The sequence below is a fragment of the Panthera leo genome, chromosome C2, assembly GCF_018350215.1.
Source record: "Panthera leo isolate Ple1 chromosome C2, P.leo_Ple1_pat1.1, whole genome shotgun sequence".
NCBI classification, from domain to species: Eukaryota; Metazoa; Chordata; class Mammalia; order Carnivora; family Felidae; genus Panthera; species Panthera leo.
Window position 1 is genome coordinate 157,492,346 of NC_056687.1, and position 17,222 is coordinate 157,509,567.

At 38.4% G+C, this 17,222-nt stretch overlaps 1 pseudogene; it reads right to left on the minus strand.

The window, feature by feature from the left end:
- Positions 1-17,222, minus strand: part of LOC122229372 — a 42,555-nt pseudogene that overhangs the window by 22,370 nt on the left and 2,963 nt on the right.

Here is a 17,222-nt window from a genome sequence, read left to right on the forward strand (position 1 = left end):
AGTATTTACCACTAGGCCCTTTATAAAAGAAAAATATGCTAACTCATGTTCTAGACCTTTTTCTAATCATTCATACACACACACACACACATATATTTATACATATGTCGTGTTAACTGGATGTTAAATGTTTTCCATAAACGGGAAGCCATAGATATTCTGTAATTTCTTTTTCTGCTTCCTTGGAGATCTTTTCATGTCAGCACGTATAAATCTACCTCATTCTTTTTTAAACTTCTGCATAGTTTTCTGCCGTGTGACTATACCATGGCATATTTAACCATGGACACGCTCACCCCCACCTGCCTTTTATTTTTTTCTACTATCACAAAAATAGTACAGTGGCTACCCTTACACAGGCCTCTTGGCACACACGTGGAATGTATTTCTCTAGGATAAAAACTAGACATAAACGTAGTGGATCAAGGGGGTATCTATTATTTTCTAATACTTACGTATGAAACTTGCAAACAACCAGCAAAGATAAAGTGAGTTTAAGTGAGTACCAATACATCACTATCTACCGTTCCACCATTAGCATTTTTTGTATACTTGTTTTATGATACATCCAACCCATTTCTCTATCAATCCACTACTCCTACTAATTCTCTGATGCGTTTCCAATGTGAGAAAATGTTCACTTCCCTCTAAATGCTTCCACTGGCATGGAGTTGACTAGTGTCAAATATTTTTCAGTCTTAATTTCTTTTTACATAAAATTCATGTACAATAAAATACTCAGATATTAAGTGAACATTCACAGAGTTTTGGCAGATGTTATGCCCCTGTCACGCTGAGATCCATCAAAATATAGAAAATAAACATCCTTTAAGGTTTCCTCATTCCACTTCCTGGTCCCTTCCCATCCCCCCACAAAGAAGCAACTGAGTTTCCTGAATTGTTTTTCACCCTTTTGCCTGTTGAACATCATTTAAATGGAATCCTACATCCTCACCAACGTTTAGTATTATCATTCTTTTTAATTTGAGCCGATTTGGGAGATCTATCGGTATCTTACTGTGATTTTAAATTGTATTTCTCTAATGGCAATTGACAGCAAACGTTTTCAAGTGCTTGTTGGATAGTCCTATATTTTCTTTTGTGAGGCATCTTCAAGTCTTTTGCCCATTTTCCTCCAGTATTTGTCTTTCAATTGTTTTCAACATTAACTGTGTGTGTGTGTGTGTGTGTGTGTGTGTGTGTGTTTACTATATTGTATCTGTGTCTTAAGGGAATTTATTTATTTGTTTGTCTTATTTGAGTATAGTTGACACACAATGTTACATTAGTTCAGGTGTACAACATAGTGATTCAACAAGTTTATACATTATGCTGTGCTCACCACACATGTAGCTGCCATCTGTCTTGATAAATTGCTATTACAGTATCACTGACTATATTCCTTATGCTGTGACTTTTATTCCCACGACTCACTCATTCCATAACAAAGCCCGTACTTCTCACACCCCTTGACTCATTTTGTCCATCGCCACCCCTTTCTCCTCTAGTAACTATCAGTTTTTTCTCTGTATTCATATGTCTGATTCTGCTTTTTATTTATTCATTTGTTTTGTTTTGTTTCAAACTTCTTTATATAAGCGGAATCTCAGACCTTTGTCAGTTACATGTTTTGCAAATATTTTCTTCAGTTTGTGGCTTGCCTATTTACTTCCTTCACAGTGTCTTTTCATGATATGTTTTAAATTTTGATAAAATATAATTTTTCAATTTTTTAAAAGGTTATTGCTTTCTGTAACCTAGGAAACATATACCTACCCCAATTCATAAAGATATGCTTTCATTTTTTTTCAGAAACAATTTATGGTTTTAGCTTCAATGTTTAGGTCTAGGAGCTGTCTTGAGATAGTTTTGAAGTATAAAGTGAATTAGAATAGAATTTTATTTTTTTCCCATATGGATAACCTGCTCCATTTGTTGAAAAAAAAATCCTCTCTACAGTGGATTATTTTAGCATCTTTGTTAAAAATCAAGCGGCTTCATAAGCTTGAATGTATTTCTGGGCTCATTGTTCTGTGTCATTGACCTAATTGCTGACCTCTATACCGGTACGACTCTGTCTTGATTGTAAGTTTTGTGGCTTTGCTATCTCTTCTCAGGTTTGCTTTGGATATTCAAGGTTATTTGCATTTGCATATAAATTTTAAAATCTAGTTGTTAATTTCTTTTTAAAAACATCTGCTTTTAAAATGGAGAGAAATCTGAAGACTAATTTAGGGCTAATTCGCATTTTACCAATATTGGATTTTCCAATTAATTAACATGATATATTTTACCAGTTATTTAGGTCTTTTAAAATTTATCTCAGCATATTTTCCAGTTTTCAGTATAAAGTTCTTGTGTAGCTTTTGTTAACATTTATCCTAAATATATTACTTTTATATTTTTTAAAACAATGGAATTCATTTTCTAAAATTTCATTTCCAATTATTTGCTGCTGGCACATAAAAATGTATTTCATTTTGGTATATTTAACCTTACAAATTAACTTCTGAGTTCAATAGTTATTTTATAGACTCCTATTGAATTTATGTCATCTGAAAATGACAGTTGTATGCCCCTCTTTCCAAATATTATGTCCTTCACTTATTTTTTCTTGCCTTACTTCAATGGCTAGCATCTCTAGTACAATGTTGAATAGAAGTGGTCAAGGTGGGCATTCTTGCCCCATTACCAGTTTTAGTGGGAAATGGTCAAAATTTTACCACTAAGCATGATGTTAGCTATAGGTTTTCAATACATTGTTTTATCAGGTTGAGGAATATCCTTCTATTTCTGGTTTTCTGTGAGTTGTTATTACAGACAGATGATGACTATTGGCAAATTCTTTATCTGTATCTATTCAGATGATCATATGGGTCATGTCTTTATTTTGTTAATATGATGAATTGCAGTGATTGATTTTCTTTAATGTTACACCAACCTGGTAATCCTCAGATAAACATTACTTGGTCATGATACATTATTCTTTTAATGTAATGTTTGACCCCATTTGCTAATACTTAATTAAGGAAATATGTATCTATATTCATGAGGGATATTGGCCTGTAAATTTTGGGGGGGAATACCTTTGTGATATTTTGGTATTAGGGTTAAATTAGCCTCACAAAATAATCTGGGAAGTATTACCTGTTCGTCTATTTTTTGACAGAGTTTGTATAAGATTGATGTTATTTCTTATATGTTTGATACAATTCATGAATGAAACTATCTGGGCCTAAAACTTTGTGTGCCACAGGTTTTTTTTTTTTTAATGATTATTTCAATTTCTTTATACTTTATAGGACTAATCAAATTTTCTCTTACATCTTATGTCCACCTTGGTCATTAGTATTTGTCGAGAAATTTGAAAGAATTTTTCCATTTTATCTGATTTGTCGGATACTTTGGCATAAAAGTGCTAATATTCTTTTATCATCCTTTTTGTGCTTGTAGGACCGGTAGCAATATCCTTCCTTTCATTCCAGATATTGGTAACTTGTGTTCTCTCCTCTTTTTTTTTTTTTTTTTTTGTCTTCATCTGTCTAGCTGTTGGGTTGATCTTTTCAAGAAACCAACTTTTAGTTTTGTTAATTTATTCTATTCTTTGTCAATTTTTATTTCATTGATTTCTGCTCTTTTAAATTTTAAAGTACACTACCTAATAGATTTCTAAAAAAGCTATTATTATTCACACCTAACAACAATCTACAAGAGGATGCAATTCTCCTTTACCTGCTTTAATTTAGGATATTTATCAACATATAACATTTAAATAATTGGATTGGATAAGACTAATTCTTCATTACTTTAATTTTTATTTTCCCAATTACTCTTGAGATTGAGTGTTGTCACATGTTTATCGGTGATTTTTCTTTCCTTTTCTATGAACTGTTTATTCATAGTTCCCCATTTCTAATTGGGCTGTATTGATTTTTTTCTTGGGTTGGTAATTTTTATATACCTCTATATCAATTCATTGTTTTGCAATGTAACTGCATTTTTTAGGTCAATAGCATGCAATTTAATTTTCTTTATAACATCTTTTATCACACTATAGCTTTTTAATGTGGACAATTTTTCTTTTTCTGTGAGCTTGGGTTTTCTTTTTTTTTTAAGACTCCAAATACAAGTGAGACTATGAAGTATTTGTCTTTCTTTAACTCACTTCACTTAGCATAATGCCTTCAAGATCCATCCATGTTGTTACAAATGGTAGGATTTCCTCACTTTTTATGGCTGAATAATATTCCACACAGTGGAATATGTATAAGTACACAGTGGAATATGTATAGGTACACAAATATACATATACACATATGTATACACAATGGAATATATATCGATATCTATATATCTCTCTATATATATAACAACTTCTTTATCCATTCATCCATTAATGAAAATTTAAGATGTTTCCATGTCTTAGCTATTGTAAATAATGCTGCTATAAACATGAAGGTGAAGATATCTTTTTGACAGTGTTTTCATTTCCTTTGGAAATGTTCCCAGAAGTGGAATTGCTGGACCATATAGTAGTTCTATTTTTAATTTTTTGAGAAAACTCCATACTGTTTTTCATAGTGGAAATCCCAGTCTGCAACGCACAAGGTTCCCTTTATCCGTATCCACTCCAGCATTTGTTGTCTTTTATCTTTTTTATGATGGCTATTCTAACACGTATGAGGTGACATCTTATTGTACCATATTATTGCATTTCCCTAATGACTAGTGGATGTTGAACATTTTTTCATGTACCTATTAGCCTTTAATATATTTAAATATCTATTCAGGTCCTTAAAAACCCATTTTTTAAATTGGGCTACTTGGGGGGTTTTTTGCTATTGGATTATATGTCAATCTTATCCTACGTCTTAACTCCCAACTTTCACATGTCATATTAAGTGTATCCCTTATAAACAGTATCTATCTGGCTTTATTAAGCTATTAATCTTTAAACATGTGAATTTAAACCATTCACAATTGTTTTGATTACTGATATGTTAGGGTTCATTTTATCTTATTTTATGTTTTCACTTTCTCATACATTTTTTGTTGTTTCTGTTTCCCTATTCTTTTATTGACCTGGTTGCATTTTTTGTTTTATCTTTTCTGATAGTCTATTAGATGTACTCTATTTTCTTAGTTATTATTCTGAAATTGTAACACACACACTTAAGCTTGTATTTACCTAATAATTTTTAGGTTCACTCTCTATATCCTTGCCCTAAGAAGATAAAGTATTTGGCATAGTTTTTCCTTTCTTAATATCATTCTCATCTTCTGATTTGCTTCCTCTATCAAATTTGTTTATCATCAATCATTATTTAGTCTAATGATAAATCTTACTAAGGATTTTTCTCATCAATGCTTTTTTGTATCCGATTTCTTTCTCTGTGATTCATTTTTGTTCCTTATGTAAGAATACATCTTTCAGTACTTCTTTCATGTGAAGTGAATGCTTACGTCCCTGAAGCGTCATTCCAATCCCACACTCACTTGAGAGTTTGGCATCCTGTGCCTTTACAACTTCAAAGATGTTACTCCATCACCTTCTTGTGACCCTCGTGGCCTGTAAGAAATTGATATGAATATAATCATTATTCTCTTGTAGGTAATATCTCTGGAAGATTTAGGGTTTGATTTCTTCTTTTGTGTTCTGAAAATTCACTACAATTTGTCTAAACTTATATGTGAGCGTGTGTGTATTTCAGTAACCCTGCTATATACCTGGTGGGCCCTTTTTATCATATTAAAATCTCATCATTTTATAGTTTATGTAAGGGAATGTTTTCCTTTTACAGCTTAATTTTCTCTTCCTAGAAACCTTATTTATTTATTTATTTATTTATTTTATTTATTTTTTTTCAAGTGAAGGAAGACCTTTTATTTGGAGATGGACACATGGAATTACTCATCAGAGATGACTTGGGATACAGAAATACATGCTTCTCTCCTCTGCATTGTATGGTACCATGCGTTATTGTATCCATTAGCTTGAAAGGATCATATGAGCTGTATATACCTTTGTAGTTAATATGGCTATTATCTATACTCCTAATTTGCAACAAAAATATAATCCACCTTGAATGTATATTTCCTTTCTTTTTTTTTTAATATATGAAATTTATTGTCAAATTGGTTTCCATACAACACCCAGTGCTCATCCCAAAAGGTGCCCTCCTCAATACCCATCACCCACCCTCCCCTCCCTCCCACCCCCCATCAACCCTCAGTTTGTTCTCAGTTTTTAACAGTCTCTTATGCTTTGGCTCTCTCCCACTCTAACCTCTTTTTTTTTTTTTCCTTACCCTCCCCCATGGGTTTCTGTTAAGTTTCTCAGGATCCACATAAGAGTGAAACCATATGGTATCTGTCTTTCTCTGTATGGCTTATTTCACTTAGCATCACACTCTCCAGTTCCATCCACGTTGCTACAAAAGGCCATAGTTCATTCTTTCTCATTGCCACATAGTATTCCATTGTGTATATAAACCACAATTTCTTTATCCATTCATCAGTTGATGGACATTTAGGCTCTTTCCATAATTTGGCTATTGTTGAGAGTGCTGCTATAAACATTGGGATACAAGTGCCCCTATGCATCAGTACTCCTGTATCCCTTGGATAAATTCCTAGCAGTGCTATTGCTGGGTCATAGGGTAGGTCTATTTTTAATTTTCTGAGGAACCTCCACACTGTTTTCCAGATCAGCTGCACCAATTTGCATTCCCACCAACAGTGCAAGAGGGTTCCCGTTTCTCCACATCCTCGCCAGCATCTATAGTCTCCTGATTTGTTCATTTTGGCCACTCTGACTGGTGTGAGGTGATATCTGAGTGTGGTTTTGATTTGTATTTCCCTGATAAGGAGCGACGTTGAACATCTTTTCATGTGCCTGTTGGCCATCCGGATGTCTTCTTTAGAGAAGTGTCTATTCATGTTTTCTGCCCATTTCTTCACTGGGTTATTTGTTTTTCGGGCGTGGAGTTTGGTGAGCTCTTTATAGATTTTGGATACTAGCACTTTGTCCGATATGTCATTTGCAAATATCTTTTCCCATTCCATTGGTTGCCTTTTAGTTTTGTTGGTTGTTTCCTTTGCTGTGCAGAAGCTTTTTATCTTCATAAGGTCCCAGTAATTCACTTTTGCTTTTAATTCCCTTGCCTTTGGGGATGTGTCGAGTAAGAGATTGCTACGGCTGAAGTCAGAGAGGTCTTTTCCTGCTTTCTCCTCTAAGGTTTTGATGGTTCCCTGTCTCACATTCAGGTCCTTTATCCATTTTGAGTTTATTTTTGTGAATGGTGTGAGAAAGTGGTCTAGTTTCAATCTTTTGCATGTTGCTGTCCAGTTCTCCCAGCACCATTTGTTAAAGAGACTGTCTTTTTTCCATTGGATAGTCTTTCCTGCTTTGTCAAAGATTAGTTGGCCATACGTTTGTGGGTCTAGTTCTGGGGTTTCTATTCTATTCCATTGGTCTATGTGTCTGTTTTTGTGCCAATACCATGCTGTCTTGATGATTACAGCTTTGTAGTAGAGGCTAAAGTCTGGGATTGTGATGCCTCCTGCTTTGGTTTTCTTCTTCAAAATTACTTTGGCTATTCGGGGCCTTTTGTGGTTCCATATGAATTTTAGGATTGCTTGTTCTAGTTTCGAGAAGAATGCTGGTGCAATTTTGATTGGGATTGCATTGAATGTGTAGATAGCTTTGGGTAGTATTGACATTTTGACAATATTTATTCTTCCAATCCATGAGCAGGGAATGTCTTTCCATTTCTTTATATCTTCTTCAATTACCTTCATAAGCTTTCTATAGTTTTCAGCATACAGATCTTTTACATCTTTGGTTAGATTTATTCCTAGGTATTTTATGCTTCCTGGTGCAATTGTGAATGGGATCAGTTTCTTTATTTGTCTTTCTGTTGCTTCGTTGTTAGTGTATAAGAATGCAACTTATTTCTGTACATTGATTTTGTATCCTGCAACTTTGCTGAATTCATGTATCAGTTCTAGCAGACTTTTGGTGGAGTCTATCGGGTTTTCCATGTATAATATCATGTCATCTGCAAAAAGTGAAAGCCTGACTTCATCTTTGCTAATTTTGATGCCTTTGATTTCCTTTTGTTGTCTGATTGCTGATGCTAGAACTTCCAGCACTATGTTAAACAACAGCGGTGAGAGTGGGCATCCCTGTCGTGTTCCTGATCTCAGGGAAAAAGCTCTCAGTTTTTCCCCGTTGAGGATGATGTTAGCTGTGGGCTTTTCATAAATGGCTTTTATGATCTTTAAGTATGTTCCTTCTATCCCGACTTTCTCAAGGGTTTTTATTAAGAAAGGGTGCTGGATTTTGTCAAAGGCCTTTTCTGCATCGATTGACAGGATCATATGGTTCTTCTCTTTTTTGTTGTTAATGTGATGTATCACGTTGATTGATTTGCGAATGTTGAACCAGCCCTGCATCCCAGGAATGAATCCCACTTGATCATGGTGAATAATTCTTTTTATATGCCGTTGAATTCGATTTGCTAGTATCTTATTGAGAATTTTTGCATCCATATTCATCAGGGATATTGACCTGTAGTTCTCTTTTTTTACTGGGTCTCTGTCTGGTTTAGGAATCAAAGTAATACTGGCTTCATAGAATGAGTCTGGAAGTTTTCCTTCCCTCTCTATTTCTTGGAATAGCTTGAGAAGGATAGGTATTATCTCTGCTTTAAACGTCTGGTAGAACGCTCCTGGGAAGCCATCTGGTCCTGGACTCTTATTTGTTGGGAGATTTTTGATAACCGATTCAATTTCTTCGCTGGTTATGGGTCTGTTCAAGCTTTCTATTTCTTCCTGATTGAGTTTTGGAAGAGTGTGGGTGTTTAGGAATTTGTCCATTTCTTCCAGGTTGTCCAATTTGTTGGCATATAATTTTTCATAGTATTCCCTGATAATTGTTTGTATCTCTGAGGGATTGGTTGTAATCATTCCATTTTCATTCATGATTTTATCTATTTGGGTCATCTCCCTTTTCTTTTTGAGAAGCCTGGCTAGAGGTTTGTCAATTTTGTTTATTTTTTCAAAAAACCAACTCTTGGTTTCGTTTATCTGCTCTACCGTTTTTTTAGATTCTATAGTTTATTTCTGCTCTGATCTTTATTATTTCTCTTCTTCTGCTGGGTTTAGGCTGCCTTTGCTGTTCTGCTTCTATTTCCTTTAGGTGTGCTGTTAGATTTTGTATTTGGGATTTTTCTTGTTTCTTGAGATAGGCCTGGATTGCAATGTATTTTCCTCTCAGGACTGCCTTCGCTGCATCCCAAAGCGTCTGGATTGTTGTATTTTCATTTTCGTTTGTTTCCATGTATATTTTAATTTCTTCTCTAATTGCCTGGTTGACACACTCATTCGTTAGTAGGGTGTTCTTTAACCTCCATGCTTTTGGAGGTTTCCAGACTTTTTCCTGTGGTTGATTTCAAGCTTCATAGAATTGTGGTCTGAAAGTATGCATGGTATAATTTCAATTCTTGTAAACTTATGAAGGGCTGTTTTGTGACCCAGTATGTGATCTATCTTGGAGAATGTTCCATGTGCACTCGAGAAGAAAGTATATTCTGTTGCTTTGGGATGCAGAGTTCTAAATATACTGATCCAATGTATCATTCAGGGCCCTTGTTTCTTTATTGACCGTGTGTCTAGATGATCTATCCATTTCTGTAAGTGGGGTGTTAAAGTCCCCTGCAATTACCACATTCTTATCAATAAGGTTGCTTATGTTTATGAGTAATTGTTTTATATATTTGGGGGCTCCAGTATTCGGCGCATAGACATTTATAATTGTTAGCTCTTCCTGATGGATAGACCCTGTAATTATTATATAATGCTCTTGTTCATCTCTTGTTACAGCCTTTAATTTAAAGTCTAGTTTGTCTGATATAAGTATGGCTACTCCAGCTTTCTTTTGGCTTCCAGTAGCATGATAAATAGTTCTCCATCCCCTCACTCTCAATCTAAAGGTGTCCTCAGATCTAAAATGAGTCTCTGGTAGACAGCAAATAGATGGGTCTTGTTTTTTTATCCATTCTGATACCCTATGTCTTTTGGTTGGCGCATTTAATCCATTTACATTCAGTGTTATTATAGAAGGATACGGGTTTAGAGTCATTGTGATGTCTGTATGTTTTATGCTTGTAGCGATGTCTCTGGTACTTTGTCTCACAGGATCCCCCTTAGGATCTCTTGTAGGGCTGGTTTAGTGGTGATAAATTCCTTCAGTTTTTGTTTGTTTGGGAAGACCTTTATCTCTCCTTCTATTCTAAATGACAGACTTGCTGGATAAAGGATTCTCGGCTGCATATTTTTTCTGTTTAGTACACTGAAGATATCGTGCCAAGCCTTTCTGGCCTGCCAAGTTTCAAAAGAGAGATCAGTCACGAGTCTTATAGGTCTCCCTTTATATGTGAGGACACGTTTATCCCTTGCTGCTTTCAGAATTTTCTCTTTATCCTTGTATTTTGCCAGTTTCACTATGATATGTCGTGCAGAAGATCGATTCAAGTTACGTCTGAAGGGAGTTCTCTGTGCCTCTTGGATTTCAATGCCTTTTTCCTTCCCCAGTTCAGGGAAGTTCTCAGCTATAATTTCTTCAAGTACCCCTTCAGCACCTTTCCCTCTCTCTTCCTCCTCTGGGATACCAATTATGCGTATATTATTTCTTTTTAGTGTATCACTTAGTTCTCTAATTTTCCCCTCATACTCCTGGATTTTTTTATCTCTCTTTCTCTCAGCTTCCTCTTTTTCCATAACTTTATCTTCTAGTTCACCTATTCTCTCCTCTGCCTCTTCAATCCGAGCCGTCGTGGTTTCCATTTTGTTTTGCATTTCGTTTAAAGTGCTTTTCAGCTCCTCATGACTGTTCCTTAGTCCCTTGATCTCTGTAGCAAGAGATTCTCTGCTGTCCTCTATACTGTTTTCAAGCCCAGCGATGAATTTTATGACTATTATTCTAAATTCGCTTTCTGTTATATTATTTAAATCCTTTTTGATCAGTTCATTAGCTGTTGTTATTTCCTGGAGATTCTTCTGAGGGGAATTCTTCCGTTTGGTCATTTCGGATAGTCCCTGGAGTGGTGGGGGCCTGCAGGGCACTTTCCCTGTGCTGTGGTGTATAACTGGAGTTGGTGGGCGGGGCCGCAGTCCGCCCTGATGTCTGCCCCCAGCCCACCGCTGGGGCCACAGTCAGACTGGTGTGTGCCTTCTCTTCCCCTCTCCTAGGGGAGGGATTCACTGTGGGGTGGCGTGGCCCGTCTGGGCTACTTGCACACTGCCAGGCTTGTGGTGCTGGGGATCTGGCGTATTAGCTGGGGTGGGTAGGCAAGGTGCACGGGGGCAGGAGGGGCAGGCTTAGCTCGCTTCTCCTTAGGTGATCTGCTTCGGGAGGGGCCCTGTGACAGCGGGAGGGAGTCAGATCCGCTGCCGGAGGTTTGGCTCCGCAGAAGCACAGAGTTGGGTGTTTGCGCGGAGCGAGCAAGTTCCCTGGCAGGAACTGGTTCCCTTTGGGATTTTGGCTGGGGGATGGGCGGGGGAGATGGCGCTGGCGCCTTTGTTCCCCGCCAAGCTGAGCTCTGCCGTCCGGGGGCTCAGCAGCTCTCCCTCCCTTTGTCCTCCGGCCTTCCCGCTTTCCGAGCAGAGCTGTTAACTTATGACCTCCCAGACGCTAAGTCGCGCTTGCTGTCGGAACACACTCCGTCCGGCCCCTCCGCTCTTGCCAGCCAGACTCGGGGGCTCTGCTTGGCCGACGAGCCGCCCCTCCGCCCCGGCTCCCTCCCGCCAGTCCGTGGAGCGCGCACCGCCTCGCCGCCCTTCCTACCCTCTTCCGTGGGCCTCTAGTCTGCGCTTGGCTCCGGAGACTCCGTTCTGCTAATCCTCTGGCGGTTTTCTGGGTTCTTTAGGCAGGTGTAGGTGGAATCTAAGTGATCGGCAGGACGCGCGGTGAGCCCAGCGTCCTCCTACGCCGCCATCTTCCCTCTCTCCTCTAGAAACCCTATTTAGTAGATGAACATTTAAAATTTTGAATACATCTTTCACATTTTATGTCTTTTTTCACACTTTCAATTCTTACTCCTTTTATGTTGGGAGTAGGGAGAATTTCTTGATTCCATCTTTCAACTCAATTCATTGACTCTATTCATTCTGTTATTCAGGCTAGCTACTGACTGCTTTTTTTTTTTTTTAATGTCAACAATTGATATATTTTATTTCCAAGATTCTACTTGTTTCTGTTTAATGGGTGTAACACCCTTTAAAAATTTACTCTGCTTTCTCTATTTTTTAAAAATATATGAAATTTATTGTCAAATTGGTTTCCATATCTGTTTTCTCTATTAACTCCATTTCCTTGGATATACATTTTTTACTGGGTTGAACTTTTAGGATATCATTCCTTCTTCGATCCTGTCTCATTTGCCTTTTACATGTTGAGGATTTCTCACAGTTTCTGATTCACCAAGAGTGTTCCTTGTTTTTATCCAGCATAGTTATGGATTTATTAGTTTTTCTTTCCATTTTCTTTCCTATTTTATTATTTAGGGGCAGGAGGAAGAGGGCAGAACAGAAGCTCAGTCCACAGCCATGCTGAGGAGTTTGGATTTTATGCCACTAAAAACCCGGTCCCAGTGGACCTTCCCATCTCCTTCCCCACCTCACCACTCAATGTCTGCACTGGAGTCATGCAAAAGCATTGGAGTTTCTTCATTTTTCCATGCATCCGCAGGCCCTCATGTCTTTACAACTCTATACCTTCGTTATTAAAATCTCTTCCCTCCCATGTGCTAATTTCCTGCTCGTCTTTTAAGACCTAGCACAGACATTATCTCCTCAGTGATGCATTCACGGACTTCCCATCAGGGTAGTGAGCGCTGGCTCCCCCTAGTTTATACCTTTCTCATGACACTTAGTTCACTGTGCTACAGGGCCCGCTTTTAAAATTTATTGATGTGCTTTTTTTTTTTCCTTTGCTAATCTTTGTCTTACAGCAGGGATTGGCAATTTTTCTGTAAAAAGCCAGATGGTAAATATTTTAGGCTTTACCAGCCATATAGTGTATGCTATTAACGACTCAACTCTGACATTAGAGCATAAAGCGGCCAAAGATAATGCATAAATAAACAAGTGTTTCTATTCATTCCAATAAATGCTTATTTCTAATAAACATGAGTGTTCCAATAACCCTATTTACAAAAACAGGCAGTGGGTTGAATTTGACATGAGCCATGAGCTGCTGACCCCTGTCCTAGGGGCATCACGTCATCCACGTTGTGGGCGAAGAGATTAGAAACAATCAGCAGATGCTGCCAGTGTCTCGCCCACATCCCCTTACTCTTACAGTACTTGCTGCTGACTTCGAGTGCCAACAAGGGCATTGCTATGCCTAGGGCTTGCTCACACCTAGAGTTCACTTTGCTATCCATGTACCAGACCGGCAGTGCCAGGGAATTAATGCTGCCTCGAAGAGGCTTTCAGCCAGTGTGTACCACTCGCCTCTTGAATGGAGCAACTCTGAGTTGCGTGTTTACAAGCGTTAGAACCAGCTGCAATTTTAGAGGGAGCACATTCACACAAGACCACCCTCACTTCTGACACGATTTGCAAGTTTGGGGGTTCCCAAAGCCACGTTACAATAATTCACCAGAAGGACTCAGAGTTTACAGAATGCTGCTATACTCATGGTTACAATTTACTATGGAGAAAAGAAACAAGATTAGAATCAGCCAGGTAAAGAGATGCATAGGGCAGAGTCCAGGAGGGTTCAGGCATATGGCTTCCAGTTGTCCTCTCTCAATGGAGTCATGGAAAGCACTAACTTCTCCCAGCTACTATATGCGATGCTACACGTGGGATATTGTCAACCAGGGAAGCCCCCTGAGTTTTTATTGGGACTCAGTCACATTCTGCTTGTGTACCTGACCTTTAGTCTCTAGTTGCCCTAGGGGCAAAACTGATACCATCTGGCCCTAAGACCACCATAAATTATACCGTTACACTGTTTGGTGGTCAAAGCTGCTGGCAAAAAGGGACACTCTTTCAGGCAGGACATTCCAGTAGCCAAGGGCAAAGGCCAGACTTCTCTCTGGGTAATGTTAATTCTTTACTACACAGCGTTCTACGCTGGCTCTTTGAGTTCCTAGAGGGTCTAACCTCCAGTTGCTCATGGTAGTAACTGATGAAGTTTTGGGGGGTGATAGTGAGGTGGGGTCTGGAGCCAATTGGCAGAGAAATAATTCTTGAAGACGTCTTTGGTGCAAAAAGGTGATTTTATTGAAGCATGGGACAGGAAGCTGTGGGCAGAAAGAGCTGCCCCAGGACCATGAGGAGAGACTGGTTGTATACTATGGAGTTGGGGGGAGGTAAAGTCCAGGGGAAGTTTCCAATGAGATTTTCATCTGCTAGAGAAGGCTCACAGGATAGTGGAGGCCTTGTTATTGTCAAGCTAAGGGTTGTTTTTCCCTCTAGCAAAGCATTAGCATTAAGACAGTAGGGAGCTCCTGGAGAAACTTTTTACTCTGCCAGCCTCAAGTATTTGTCAATGGGCTGCAGGTTATAAGGAAATTTAATTTTACCTGCCATTCCCTTCTGCCTTTGTTTCCCACATCACTATGGAGGAGCTATGGAGACTTAGGTCCTGCAGGACTCTGATCGCTATCAGTTAACAATTTGTTTTTTTCCCCTTTCCTTGTTTTTGGGCACCCAGGAGTTCCGAGGAATATCTCACATATCCCACGGTGGGGGTGGGGGGGAGGGGTGTTTGCGGCCTGTCAGCTTGCCTTATGCTCCCTTAACAGTAACTTCTGATTGTATTCTCTTTAGTGCCTCACTTCATTTCCCAACGCATGTACATTCTTCACTCCCATGTTGGTGTTTCCTGGGGTCATTCCCCAAATAAACTAAGTACACTTGAATCATTATCTCATGTTCTTCTTCTGGGGAACCACACGGGGACAAAATGTCACAAAACTTGGCTAATTTTTCAGAAAGACTAATTTTTCAAATTCCTCTAGCTCTTATTTATATTATCATTCTCCTGATCCTGAGAGTCAATGATCATAGGGTTCTCTACTAATATAGGCAAGATACTTCTGTCAGCCATTAAGACTTAGATGAAATCATAAAGAGGGATAAGACATCCAAACAGAAAAAGAAAGGAAAAAGTCTACCTGTCTCAGTTTCCAAGAGATCAGAAGAAGAGGTTAAGAGCAGAGCAGAAGAGTGAGACAAGCAGGGACCGTCACATGCACAGAGCCACATCCAATGCATTGGAGGAGAATCTCTGCCAACTCCCTTTTTTAAGGTGAGGCTTGTAAATCAGTGGTTCTGAAATCTAAGTGTGCATTGAAATCAGAATGACTTGGGAAGAAAATCAGACTGCTGAATCTGTTGCCTCTTAGAGTGGGGTCTCAGAATTTGTGTATCTCTCACCAGATACCTGGCTGAATCTAGCATAGCCTGTTACAATCGGAAAGCCATGGGGTGGATGACCTGTGAACTCCCACACCACACTGCCTCAGCTCAGTTGACTAAAATTCTGAGTTTAAATATTTGTTGTTATTCTTCACAGTGTGTTTCCTGAAAAGTGCACCCATTGTCACATCAGTGTTGATCTCATTGAAGGCTCTGAGTCTTATTGTCTTCCTTTGCTTAGGAAAATACTTTTCATTCAAGTAGGAAATGGAGTGTGAACATTTGTAAAGAATGCTGACATCCTCCCACCCTTCCCACCTCTTCCTTCCACCTGCACATCCTCAGGGCTGAAAGGAAGAGGGGAAGCCATTGTGTGTCTAAATGGGCTCCCATTTGTACGGTCTCGCAAAACTGTGTGCTTAAGCCTGAGTTTTCACATCAAGCAAATTAGGGGTAATTTTTTGCTTTATAAAAATTATTCTTTGTTGTACAAAAGGATTCAATGCAGGTTTTCTTTTAATATCCAAGTTCTTTAGAGCATTTCAAATATAATTCAGTTTCCAACAATTCAGTTGACTCTTTTTTTTTTAAGGAACACATCGATTGTGTAAAGCCAGGTATGCAAGAAAGTTCCTCATTATTGGCTTTTATGTCTTTGAAGTTCGAGGATGAAATTCTATAAATTCATAGTAGACATTGGAGGACCTGGTTATGGTTTCTGGACATGGAATCTCCCATTAAGTTGTTCAGATGAAAAAAAAAGCTAAGGAAAAATATCACAAGCTACCCTTAGACCCTAAAGTCTATATTCATTGTCTACTTTTGGTAACATCATCATTTTAAAGCTGATATCATCCTTAGAATTTTGCAAGGCAATAACTATAACTGATACTTCAACTTGAATTTCTTGAGCCCATACTTCCTAAAGGTTTTTAGGTAAGAGATTCCTTAGTTCCCATCTAACAACCCAGAGAACCAAGGTATCGAAGGTTGACTGAAAGGCCCAGGGCAACAGATTTATCTGTGCACTATGGAATGCTTAGCACATGCCTAAGTTCATTATTTGATGCTCAATAAATATTCGTCAAATGAAGAATCTGGGTCTTTTATCTGGCTATTTTTGCAGACTTCTCACTTCATTGTGCAGCCTCTCATCAGAGACTAATTGCAACAACCCGCTCATGAGGGACTACCTACATGGCAGGTTGGAAGATTTACTTCTTGTTTGTGTACTTTGTGTATAAAAATGCAACCCACACACCTAACCTCTCCATGTGCCTAGGGTGCACAGTCAACTTAAATATTTTCCCAGGGGTGGAATAGTGTGTGTGTGTGTGTGGGGGGGGGGTGCCTTTTTACACATGGACAGATAGCATGTGACCTGTGCAGTCATGTTCTGAAAGGCCTTGTATGTGGCTTGATGCTCTGTTTCATCTGTCTTGAAATTCTTCATAATTTTTGAGAAAGGGGCCTGCATTTTCATTTTGCCCTGGGCCCTAAATATGTAGCCAATTCCTCTTGACAGAGAACAACCATAGGAAAAAATAGATCTCTAAAACATCAAGGCTTTTGATATGAATGATACTTAAATCGGTAAGATTTTCAAATGTCATATAAAGAATATCTTTGTTACAAAATAGGATATATTCTCTGTGGTGAGAGGGGAGAGTGAATCTTTGTCAGGCAACTCGACATTCCAGGACCTTTTATCTTCTCATTTTAAATGTGAAAGAATCATTAGGGTCCTCTAGCCAACCCACTCATATTCTAGGCAGAGGGGGCTCAGC